Raw genomic sequence first — 12,981 nt, 5'->3', positions numbered from 1 at the left:
GTAAGATACATTGTAAGCACTAGACATCAGAGCCTGGAGTCTCTAGTTCAATGCAGGTTTGCAAGCACAGGCAAGGGCAATATGCAAAACTACCAATGCATACTACTTTTCAGAGCAGATGTAGTCGGTAGTGTTGGAGTAAGTTGCAAGAATGGGCTGCCATGCCAGCAGTTCATCTTTATTATGGAAAGATATAAACAGATGCTTTTTACCAACTGGTCCAGTCTTTTCTTATCTTAACAATCAGTAAAGCTCTGTCAGTTAGCTATTACCCCTATATATTTAGAATGGAGAATAATCCCTTAAATACTAGCAAGGAGAATGACAGAAGACTTGGATAAGCTGACCCTAATATTTGGTACCATCAAACTCATAGACTGAGTTTTGTGAATTAATCCTTAATGTCCAGCCTTGTCTGTTTCCAAAGGACTGTCTGGCTTAAGGAGCATACTATGGAAGTAAGTTTGTTTCCATGAATGCTTTGTCTTATAGTTTGAGGAACTGATTTTCCCATCTAAATCCCAAAAACAGAGTCTGCCCTTTCTTAAATTATAAAGTAGACCAGCTCTGTTTCCTCTAGTAACTTTCTCCAAGTGCTAACCCCGTTAGTTTCGACATCATGTTAATAACCAACAATCTTTTCAACTAATCTTGTTTGACTTTATTTCTGAGGGAAAAAAGTAATACACTCTGGGAATATGACCTATCAGAGAGCCACTGAGATACAGCAAAGTGACTCCTGCATCTCTGATCTTTTTTTTTTTTTTTTTGGCATGGTCAGGCACCAGGAATCGAACTCTGGTCTCCGGCATGGCAGGTGAGAAGTCTGCCACTGAGCCACCGTCGCACCGCCCACTCCTGCATCTCTGATTGCCACTGTTTATATAGCCAAATAAGATTGTTTGTATATTTAACTGCTTCTTACATCTCATCCCGTCGGATGCATCTTTGAAATTATTCTGATTATTCAAAACGTGTCCTGACAAAAATGCCCTTCTCTATACTGATAGTGTAACGTTCCAGAAATTGTATTTATATACAATCTTTAAAAACCGAGTCATTAATACTTAATTAACAATTAAATCCCAAATTGCCTCTTATTGTTCTATAATTGCTAGGTTGGAAACATCCATGATCTCTTCAAGGAATTTTAATGTATTTATAATACATGTTAATATACTCAGATGAAAGGTGTTATCTCAATGCATTATAATTAAAATACATTATTAGAGAACCTGTATTTGGTTTTGCTATCTTTAAAATTTTTAATGTGAAACATATTGCTAATTCTACTTGCTCTCTCTCAAAATTACTGTATGAGATGAATGAAACATACTTGGGTATATCATCTTTTTAAAATAAATACATTTTTATTGTTGTAAAATGTACACAACAAAATCATTTTAACCATTTTAAGTGGAGAGTTCTTTGACATTAAGTACTTTCACAATACCATGGAACTTTTACTATTTTACTATACTTATTTAACCTAATATTCCTCTACCCCTGGTAACTACTATTTTGCAAGAGAAACCATGCAGTGTTTGTCCTTTTGTTTTTGGTTTATTTCACCCAACATGATGTCTTCGAGGATCATCCATATCGTAGCATGTACCAGCTCTTCATTTCTTTTTACAGGAGAATAATCTTCTATTAAATAGATACATCACATTATCTTTATCCATTCTTCTGTTAGAGGACACTGGAACTGCTTCCACCTTTTGGCTATTGTGGATAATATGGCAATGAACATTGGTGTACAAATATCTGTCCAAGTTCCTGCTTTCAGTTATTTTGAGTGTATACTTAGGAGTGGAATTTCTGGGTCTTATGGTGATTCTATGTTTAACTTTCTGAGGAACTACCAAACTGTTTTCCGCAGTGGCTATACTATTTTACATTCTCACCAACAATGTACGAGGGTTTCTGTTTCTCTGTATCTTCAGTAACACTTGACATTTTCAGATTTTTAAATAATATCTATCCTAGAGTATGAAGTAGTATCTCATTGTAGTTTTAATCTGCATCCCTTTAATGGCTAGTGATGTTGAGCATGTTTTAATATACCTGCTGGCCATCTGAATACATTGTTTGGAGAAATAGCTATTCAAATACTTGGTCCATTTTTAAATTGGGTTGTTTGTCTTTTTGTTGTTGAGTTGTAGGAATTCTTTATATATTTTGTATATTAAACCCTTATCATACGTGTGGACTTAAACCAATAACAATCTATTTTGACTAGTACCAACTTAGATTCAATAGTATACAAATGTTCTATTTCTATGTATCTCCATCCCTCCCTTTTTATATCGGCATTTGCTCAGATTCTATCTTTATTCTTCCTTGGCTCAACAACGGGAATTTATTGTCTCACGATTTCAGAGTCTAAAAGTTCAGTCTAGGTGCCCATAAGGCCGTGCTTTCTCCCTGGAGTCTGTAGCATGCTGGAGCTGGCTTGCCATAATCCTTGGGTTCCTTGGCTTGTATTTCTGTCTCCTGTCACATGGTAATGTCTCTCTGACTCCTCTGTCTGAATTCCCTCTTATAAAGATTCTATTAATACAGATTAAGGCCTACCTTGATCAGTTTAGCCACACCTAAATAGGATCTTAGATGATCCTATTCACAAATGAGTCCACACCAACTAGCAATACCTTCAAAATTACAGCCTATTTACAAATGGTTCACACCCACAGGAATGCAGATTAAGATTCAGAACATGTCTTTTGTTGGGGTAACATAATTCAGTCTACACATTTAATCTCAGAAGTGATAGTCATCCCCCTTGCTGTATGCTGTTTGTTAGAAGTAAGTCACTAGGTCCAGCCCCATCCCTCAAGACAAAGGGGTTACGGAGAGGAATAAATACAGGGATGCAGGGACCACTAGCGTCCATGCTGGGGGCTTCCCATGAATGCTCCTGAGTGGATGCCCTGCTGTCAGCCTTATGTTCTTAACTTCCATTCTTCACGCAGCCTCCAACATGTTCGTAAACAGAAATCAGACAATATGTGACCGTGTCGTGTTCCTCCCCGCCATTATTTAATGATACCATGTTAAAGCACGTGGAAGAGAGTCCAAGACCCCTCACATGGACTGCAAATCCTCCAGATCTGTCTTCCTTTGCGTCTCCAGCCTCATCACCCACCCTCCTGCCACAGCCACATCACATTGTTTCATTTCCCTGCTGTTTCTTCCCTCTTTGCCTTTGCTCATGCTGTTTCCTTTGCCTGGAGAGCCTTCTCCCAGTGCTCTTTGCTTATGTTCGTCTACTGTAGGAGCTGCTCAGCCCCCACTAACTTCCCTATGGCCTCAAATAAACGGTCCTCCTTTTTCTGGGGAAATGCTTCTCTCCCCTTTCCTGCTCAGTTTTGTTCTGGTTGTTGTTGTTGTCCATAGGCATATTTCAATAAAGTATCCAAATAATCATTGTAAAATCATTGCACAGTCAATTTCATAGACCAATTTAAAAATAAGGAACCAAGGAAAAAGAATCCACAAATTCAGAAAGCAGAGTTTCTGAGATTTTAATTATTAAAAACTAACTTAAAAACCATTTGATCAGCTGTCAAAACTGGGGATGTTCTCAAAATATCAAGTTAGAAAGTTCTTACAAACATATGTGTTGCTGTAGTGATGACCTATGTTACTAAACATTTTCCTGATTTCAGGAAAATATGAACATACAAATGTTTTTTCAATTAACATATGAAAATCTTAACCACCTAAAATGGATATCTTAGCTTATCCATAGGCATATTTAAATAAAATATCTAAATAATCATTGTAAAGCCTGTTTGTACAATATGTTTCATAAACCAATTTAAAATTTAAAGCAAGGAAGGAAAACAATCTACAGATACAGATATCAGAGTTTCTTATTTTATGCACATTTACATATTGATTTAAAATGTTATTACAAATTTGCCTATTAAGTCATATGGAGGTGTGTGTTACAAACCAAAAGTGCAATAATATAGGTTTTTATATTTACTTATGTAGTTACTTTTATCGCTGTTCTTTATTTCTCTTATGGCTTTGAGTTACTGTCTGTCTACAGACTTTCAGCCTGAAGGATTCCCTTGAGCAGCTCTTGTAGGGCATGCCTTTTCCTTTTGTTTAACTGTAAATGTCTTAATTTCTCCTTCATTTTTGAAAGATAATTTTGTTGCATATATAATTCTTGGTTGACGTTTTTTCTTTGAGGACTTCAAATATGCCATCCCTCTGTCTTCTGGCCTCTATGGCTTCTGATAAGAAATCCTCTGTTAATGTTAGGGGTCTTTGTATGTGAAAAGTCACTTCTCTCTCACTGCTTTGAAAATCCTCTCTTTAAAAACAAAAACACCCTGATTAAAACACTGGAGAAAAACTTGTACTTGGTTTAATTCACTTTATCCTTCCTGTCTGTGTTATGCTGTTGGAGATGGTTATTTCATTCTTTAGTTACTGTTTTGTTTTCTCCTTTGTATTTGACGCACCTTTAATTTATTTAATGTCCATTGTTTTGAGCGCTGCTATTTCTGGACAATATTTTTCTGTTGTTAAAAAATAAAATCCTCTCTTTGTCTTTGGATTTTGACAGTTTCTTTATAGTATGTCCTAGTGTAGATCTCATAGATTCTATACAGCTTGGAGTTCGTTAAGATTTGGGATGTTTTTTGCCATTATTTTTTTCAAATACTTCTTCCCTTTTCTCCCTCTTTCACCCTTTTGGGACTCCAATGACGCTTATGTGGATATGCTTTACGGTGTCCCACAGGTCCCTTAGGCTCTGTCACTTTTCTTCATTGGTTTTTCTTTCTGCTGCTCACACTGTATAATTTAAATCATTTTGTCTTAAAATTCATTAATCCTTTCTTCTGCCTGTTCAAATCTGCTGCTGAATCCATCTACTGTGTTTTTCAGTTCAACCAGGGTACTTGCAGCTCCAAAATTTGTTTGGTTCCTTTTTGTAATTTCTGAAAATGTTTTCCTAATTTCCCTTAGCTTTTTGTATATGGATTCCTTTAGCTCATTGAACATATTTGACAGTTGATTTAAAGTCTTTGACTAATGGTTCTAATGTATGCGCTTCCTCAGGGATAGTTTTTTTGCAAAATCTTTTTTTCCTGTGAATGGGTGATACTTTCCAGGTTCTTTATGCTTTTTCAATTTTTTTTGTTGAGGACTGGACATTTTGAGAATTATATTGTCATAACTCTGGAAAGCTAGTTCTCCCATTTCTCTGGGATTACTAGGTGTTTTTGTTGTGGTTTTTGTTGTTGTTGGGGGTTGAAGCTGTCAATCTTTGACTTTTCCAAACTATTCTTAGAAGGATAAAAGAGAAAAAAAAAAGATGCTGCCTCTTTACGATTTATTTGCTGCTTTTGCATGAGGGGATTGGAACAAACACCAACCTCAGAGCTAGTCTCCCAGTGATCTGAAATAGCTGATCAGAAACAGTGATCAGCAATCAGACTACACACCCCTGGATTTTGGTGGATTAGGTCCTTATGGCCCACCCTGGCACTAGCAAACTGTGCCAGGATCCCAGTTAGAAAGTCCTCACTACCGCCTGCCATGTGGTTGGGGGATGGAGGATGATAGCTGCTACACTGAAGCGGAAACTCACCGATATGTACTTCAGTCTACGAGCTTATTCATCCAGCTCTTTCCTGGATCCTCACAATGTCCCACTAGACTCTGTATTTGAAGTTAGCCTACCCAGGTAGGCGAAACCTTCAACTCCATTTGAGGAATTAATATAGGAATTAGCTCTAGGCCAAGTCTAGTTCCTGACAGAAGCCAAGCACTCTGGGGAGAAATTCCCACAAGGTAGGTCATAAAGGTTTTCATGGAAGAAAAATGTCATGCTGAAGAAAAGGGGCTCGTGAGAAAAGAAAAACAGTTATAAAACACACAAGAAGGCATTCACCATGAGGGAAGTGAGCAAATCCAGCAGAATTACAACCCACCAAGCTCAACATAATAGGATGACAATTTGAAACAGAATCTAAGTTATGTTTAGAATATTTAAGACATGAAAGAATGAACAAGAAAATGTGAGACAATATAGTAAGGACATTAGAAAAATAGAATAGAAAAGAAAAATATAGAAATTAAATTTTAAAAAACCAATGATTTCTAAGGAATATAAATAAAAAGAAATCTATACCTAAATGTGTCATAGTGAAGCTGCAGAACTAAAATCTTAAGAGCAGTCAGAAAAGAAATTTAACCAACAGAAGTACGACTATTAGACAAAACATAAACTTTATTCTTCACAATAGCAAAAACAGATCAGAAGAAAAGTAGAATAACATATTCAAAGAGCTATGTAAAATAACTGTCAACTAGATTTTGTTATACTCAGCTAAATTATTTAAGAAACTATTTTATTAAGACTAAAAGCTTTTATCACACAAAGACCCTTTCTAAAAAGAACTGCTAAATGATATATATCATAAAGAAGGAAACTGAACTCATGAAGGAGGAGTGGGTAAAAAAAGAAGGAATGAGCAATCACGTTTATAAATATGTGATATATTTAAGCACCTGCAATGACAATAGCAACAAATTTGAAGATATAAAAACATAATGGGACAAAAATACTAGAACATATAGAAGGTAACCATAGATTTTGGAGTTAAAACCAACTAAGATCCTTATAAATTTCAAGAAAAGAGTGAAATATTGATTGAGTTTACACATTGTTATGCCAAGAAATTGAAGTTAAAAGTTTAAAGGTAAACACTACCAGAAGAGAAATAAAATGTATAACTTTTAAACCAGGGGTAACCACAAATAAAGAAAACTATCAGTTAAGGAGAATCCCAAAAGGAAGAAAAAGAAACAAAAAAAAAAGGTATGCTAAATAGAATGCATGAGCTGGTGGAAAGCAATCCAAATATGTCCATAATTATAATAAGTGTTAATAAATTATACTCAGTTAAAAGACAGAGTATTAGAAAGGATTTTTCTAATCAGCTCCATTTCTCTTAAGAGGTTCACTTAAAATACGGCACAGAAAAGCTGAAAGTAAGATGATGAAAAAAATATTGAAGGCTGGTATAGCTACAATATATCTGATAAAAAGGTCTTTAAGTAAAATTTAAAATATGTCTATTAGGAAGAAAACATAATATATAATAAAGTACAAAATCACCAAGAAGCTATAAAAATTCTAAACTCACATAAGTCTAATAACAGAGCCCTAAAATAATAAAAATAAATTGACAAAATACACCAGGTACAACTGAAACATCCGTAGTCATATTATGAGGCTTCAATACAGTCTTTCTGTAATTCATGTATCAAACAAATAAAAAAATAGTAAGCATTAGACTGTCTCAGGAAATTAACGAGTTTGATCTGACATGTTTATGTTGAATCTTATACCCAACAGTTAAAAATACACGTTTTTAAAACTTACATAATCACAAAAACTGAGCACAAAACTAGGCCCCACATTTTAAATACCAGGGTATCTCGATTCTATATCATGATGAAAATATTATCAAATCACAATGCAATAAAATGAAAAATGAATAGCTAAAATACAAAAATCTTAAAACACACTTTTAAATAACGTGGGAACAATAAAGAGACTACTGTATCAAAACCTTGAGGCTGGAGTTAAAACAGTCTTTAAATGAATTAGCAATATATATTGGGGAAGAAAAACAGAAAAATAAGAATCGATCTGTCCAAATAAAAATATTAGGAAAAACAGTATTTACAAGTGGGCAGGCAATGTAGGAATAATGAGCATCCCTTATTCTGTAAATGTGTGGCCATCCTTACCCCTGACTGACAGCTAAAAGCGCTTGACCCACCCTATCATGCATTATGGTTAAGCACAGGAGTTAGGCTGCCTTCACGTTCTGGTTCTATCACTTATGAGCTTATGGCTGTGAGCATATTGTCTGACTTCCCCTGACCTCAGTTTTCTCATTTGAAAAACAGGAATCATAGAACATAGGGAGGTCTCATCATCCAAGAATGTATTTCCCAAGCCTTGATAAGGGATATAAAACATGTCATAATAATAAATTATCGACTAATGAATTGTCTTCTCCCCCCCACTTAAGCACCTTACCACTCTCTATCATGCAATGTCTGTGTTGGTCAGTCCCTCACTGACTGTCAGATGTCAAATCTTTCTGCACTGTCAGATGACGGAAATTACCATTTATGAAAATAATGCAAATGACTGTAAAATGAAATTGCAAACCATGAGAATGATGCAGGATGTCACGAAATCAAAAAAAGTGGAGAATTATTTGAATCACCCAGAAAGTGACTTACAAAGATCTGGCAGCTAGGCCTGTTAATGCTCCATGGAAAAAAAATAATTGACCAGAACTATGACATGATAGGCATTCCAAAGAAAAATAATTTTCATATCAAAGGACTGAGGAAATTCATGAACTCAAATAATTTTGCAAAATCAGTCCTCTTTATGATTGCGTTGCAAATATCAGCCATAAAGTGAAGAATATTGTATTATGCAACCATGTATTTTCTAGGAAAAAGTATGCCCATCCTTCTCTACCCCGAAAAAAAATCACCATTTGAATCATTCTTTAAGAATTAATTCAAAGTTGCAGTTATGGTATCAATGTTGTTGTGAGATGAGTGTCGTTTAAAAAATATAATATTCTAATCTAATTCCCCCCCCCCACAATATGCCATGAAATTTTGGCTTCTATTTCAAGTGAGATCTTTTAGATAGTCTTTCTTAGCACAAATTACATTTGGATGAGGAGGATCTCATATTCCTACAGTTATCATGAACTGTAATTGAGATAATTCATATACTGTGCCTGACCCATGGCAAGCATTCAATAAATACCAGCAGATAACCACCTCATGTGACATCCATGCAAATGTTCAATATACTTTTCCAACATTGCTGCCCAAATTTTCCTTCATAAATTCAATTCGAAATTAAACTCTTCCCTTTTCTCTACACATCCCCAACATAGTCCACTTCATGCTCTTTCTTTGCTCCAAATATCTTTTTCTGAATTCTGCATGCCAGACCCTACCTATCCTTCAAGTTTCAGACTAAACACCACACCTTGCCAAAGTCATTTTCTAGTGTTCCAATTGGAGAACAGAAGCACCTTTTCCTCTGTATTCTTACAGTAAAATGTATAACTCTGTGATAACACTTAGCACATTTTCTTAAAAAGGGTTATTTATATTTTGTTTCCCTTCCTAGATTGTAAACCCTTTGAAAGCAGGTCCTATATTTGGTTGATCTTAATATCCTCATAGCAGATCGCATGGTGCCTTGCACATAATGTCCATTCATCCACTCAGACATTCACATAAATTTATGAAACACCAGAAAATGTTGGTCTCTAATTACTGAGTATTCGTTGAGTCTGTGAATTCAAGATAGAGCTGTTTATTAAGTGAGCTTAATAGGAAGTTTTCTTTTGGCTTGCCTAGTAAGATAAACTCCCTTCCCCATCCTTCCTAAACTATGAGAACATACAGGATCTTGGATATGTGCCATTCAGGAAATGCGCTTGAGGGAGCAGCATGTGTTATTCATTACATCACATATAACCTTTTCGAGTTTACAATCAATCTTGTTTGGAAGGCTGGTGTCATTTAAAGAGTACAACTGTGCTGGAAGAAGAGATAATCTGAGCTGGCTACACTCTGTGAATCCAAATACCCTATTTAAATTCCTAACGTGAAGAAGGATGCACTAAACACATCATTTTCCTTCCGAGTGATCGAAAAGGGATGGTATATTGAAGCTTTGTTGGGTTTCAATGTATTGATTTTTTTGGTACCTATTTTTCTCAGGTTTGTCAGGTACTTAAGAGTCTATTTCCAGTTGCCTGCAGACTCTTTCTTATGCTTCTTAAAACTATTTGTGGTTAAATCACCCACATTGCCTTCTAGGATCTAGTGATTCTTTTCCTGTTAAACCCTGGGGTTTTCTTTTTTTCTCTCTCTCTCTCTATTCTGGTTCTTACTTTATTTTGCAATATGCTTCTTGCTTTTGGTATCACCACCAACTTTTCTGTTTCTTGATTCTCTGCACTTTCTCATACTTTTTCACCTATTTATTCATTCAACATATAGTTACTGAGCACGTTCCGGTGTCAAACAGAACTTTAGTCAGAGACAGAGCCCTTATATTTAGGAGAGTCACAGCCTAAAGTGGTGGTTGCATGGAGCTGGGAATATAAATAATGTCACATGGCACAATGACCATGCACAAAAAGCACCATGCATATAATCACATAGACATCTCTATCAAAATGCTGAAAAAGTGCATTAATTGTAGGGCAATACTGTTAGCTAAGGATTCTTGGAAGAAATTAGTCTCAAATGGGGATTTTAAGTAGGCAGTGGGTAAACACAGAAATTCCAGATGCACTAAATAGAGTAGCAAAGGCAGCAGGATGTTACCTGCAAAGATGTTCAATTGATTTAGGATAGTATTTCTCAAAGCATAGTCTGTGGACCAACTTTATCAGCATCATCTACAGTGTTTTAAAAATCACAAATATGTGAACTTCACCCCCAAAGCTACTGATTTGAAATCTCTGGAAGTAGGTAAAAGTGGTCCTTAACAAGCATGCAGATTTCATATGCATGGCAAAGTTGAAAACCTTTATGTAGAGATAGAGAGGAACATGAGTAGGTAGCAAGCAGCTTGACTGTTGATAGAAATGAAGATGGGATACAAGTAAAAGCACAGCTAGATGTCCCCCAACTATTATTATTATTTCATATCTTATATGATTTTCATTTGGGAAATGGGTGATAAAATTTTATTAGGCCTACAAGGTACCAGGCATGGTGCTAGGTACTCTCTGAATGTAATAGAATTTATTTCTCACAACAATTATTTCACCTTCTGTTTCTACGTCTGGACTGGCGGGTACAGTTAAAGAAAACCAACAATTACACAGACTGGTGTCACCGCAAATATGTAGCCTTCGACCTCATTGAAACTCTCAGCATTACCTGGCCATTCTATATTTCTTTAGCTGTTTTCCATTCTTTACCGCATCTATTACAAAATTTCTCCATTCACCTCAAACTTCCTACTTACTGTACTACCTATGTCCTAGTTCCCAGAAGAAAGAATCAAATCCTATTTTACCAAGAGAAAGAAACCCATAAGCTAGCACCCTTCAACTTCCTTCCTGCTTCTCTACAAAATAACTGTACCAGCACCCATTCTCATTCCCCACCCAGTCTCCTGCCTAGAATTAATCCTTCCAAAGTGTTGTCTAGAACCGGTCAAGTTACAAATGCAGAATCTCAAGCCCCATTCAGACCTACTGACTCAGAATCTGCATTTTAACAACATCCCCTCGGGATTCATATGCACATTAAAATCTGAGAAACCCTGCCCTAGTATCCATCCCTCCATGCCTCTTCACATCCCTTGCATCATGAAATATGCGTCTTCTCTAACTGAAAACCCTCCTCTTCTGATGGTCCCTTTCAGCACTTCAATATGCTCAGGTCTCTCCCATTTTAAAATCAGTAAACATTCAACCATTAAAAATAAAAAACTGATCCTGGAACTTTCATCCCCAGATGTTGAAACCCTTATGCTCTTTCCTGCTTCAAAGCCAAAATTCCTCATTTTTCTATATTTCATTTCTATCTTGCTCCCATTCATTTCTCAACCCACTTTTAGAGGAGACTATTATTAGCTGCCCCCACTTTCCAGACTTCCCATTTTCCATTGTTCTAACCTGATACTTAGCTGGACAACTGATTGCCTAGAGTACAGACTGTTTTCTAGCCACCTTGCGGTGTATGTGTCCATGCAGTAGGTTCTGACTGATGGAATACTAATTGAAGTGATGTGTATCTTCGGAAAAGTGATCTTAGAAGGAGAGAGCGTGCCTTTCTTGTTTTTGTTTCCTTCCTGCTGGTACAGAATGGAAGTAATGTTTTGAATCCCAGGACTCAACCTGTACCGTGAGATGAACTTGGGAGTGGAAACCACACGTGACATAGGAACAAGATGGATTTCTCCCAGGTAGTTAAAGCAATGGAATGACATATCAGATTGAACTAACTATCCCCAGACATCTTGAACTTGAATGAAAAATGTGCTTTTGTCTTCCTGAAGTCAATGTTATTTGAATATTTTAATATCAGAATCCTAAACAATGTTATTCAACCATGAGGCAATCCTTCTTCACTTCTACAGCCCTCTAGGTACTATTCAGGTTATTAATGATTTTTTTGGCCACCTCTCAAGGCATATAACACTGTGATCCATTCCCTCTACTTTTGAATTCTCTTTTCTTCAGATTTCCATGACACTATATAGTGTGGTTTTTTAATCCAAACTATCATCTGCCTCTACTTAATCCTTAGGTCAGAGTCCTCAAACATAGTTGTATATTATAATCACCTGGGAAGTTCTGGAAAAAATGCTGGTGCCTGAGCTGCAGTCACAGATGTTCCAATCTAATTGGTTTGGGATAGGTCCCTGGCATCACTCTTCTTTACAAGCTCCCAAGTGGCTCTAACACTCAGCCAAGGTTCACAACCACTGCCTTCAGTATTTCCAGGCCGTTTCAGTTTCTAGCTGCTAAAGTAAATACCATGCAGTAGGGTGACTTAAACAATGGGGATTTATTGGCTCATGGTTCTGAGGCTAGGAGAACTTCAAAATCAAGGCATCATGAAGGTGATGCTTTCTCCCAGAAGAATTTGGCATTCTGGAGCTGGCCTTGGCTTTTCTGAAACATGGTAATGCACACGGCAGCCTCTCTTGGGTTCTCCTTTTTCTTCTAGTTTCATGGACTTCTAGCTTCTGGCTGCTGCCTGTCTTTCTCTTTGTATTTGACTTTCACTCTGCTTATAAAGGACTTCCGTAATAGGATTAAGACCCATCCTGACTCAGTTGGGCCACACCTTAACTGAAGGAACTTCATCAAAAGGTCATACTTACAGTGGGTTCATACCCGCAGAAATGGATTAAGTTTAAGAACACAT

The 12,981-nt window shown here is 36.4% G+C and overlaps 1 long non-coding RNA gene across 1 annotated transcript in view; it reads right to left on the bottom strand.

The window, feature by feature from the left end:
• The window catches only part of LOC143686263 (uncharacterized), a 50,988-nt gene extending 38,444 nt beyond the window's left edge, over nucleotides 1-12,544 (bottom strand). The window contains exons 1-2 of the long non-coding RNA XR_013176995.1: nucleotides 12,395-12,544; nucleotides 8,081-8,194 (exon numbers count right to left, since the gene is read on the bottom strand). This is a non-coding gene — a long non-coding RNA (uncharacterized LOC143686263). The remainder of the gene's footprint in view (nucleotides 1-8,080; nucleotides 8,195-12,394) is intronic.
• Nucleotides 12,545-12,981: the final 437 nt, after the last annotated feature.

The sequence above is a fragment of the Tamandua tetradactyla genome, chromosome 1 (genome assembly GCF_023851605.1).
Source record: "Tamandua tetradactyla isolate mTamTet1 chromosome 1, mTamTet1.pri, whole genome shotgun sequence".
Lineage (NCBI taxonomy): Eukaryota > Metazoa > Chordata > Mammalia > Pilosa > Myrmecophagidae > Tamandua > Tamandua tetradactyla.
The sequence above is the reverse complement of the archived record's forward strand: the minus strand, read 5'-3'. Positions and strand labels throughout refer to the sequence as shown.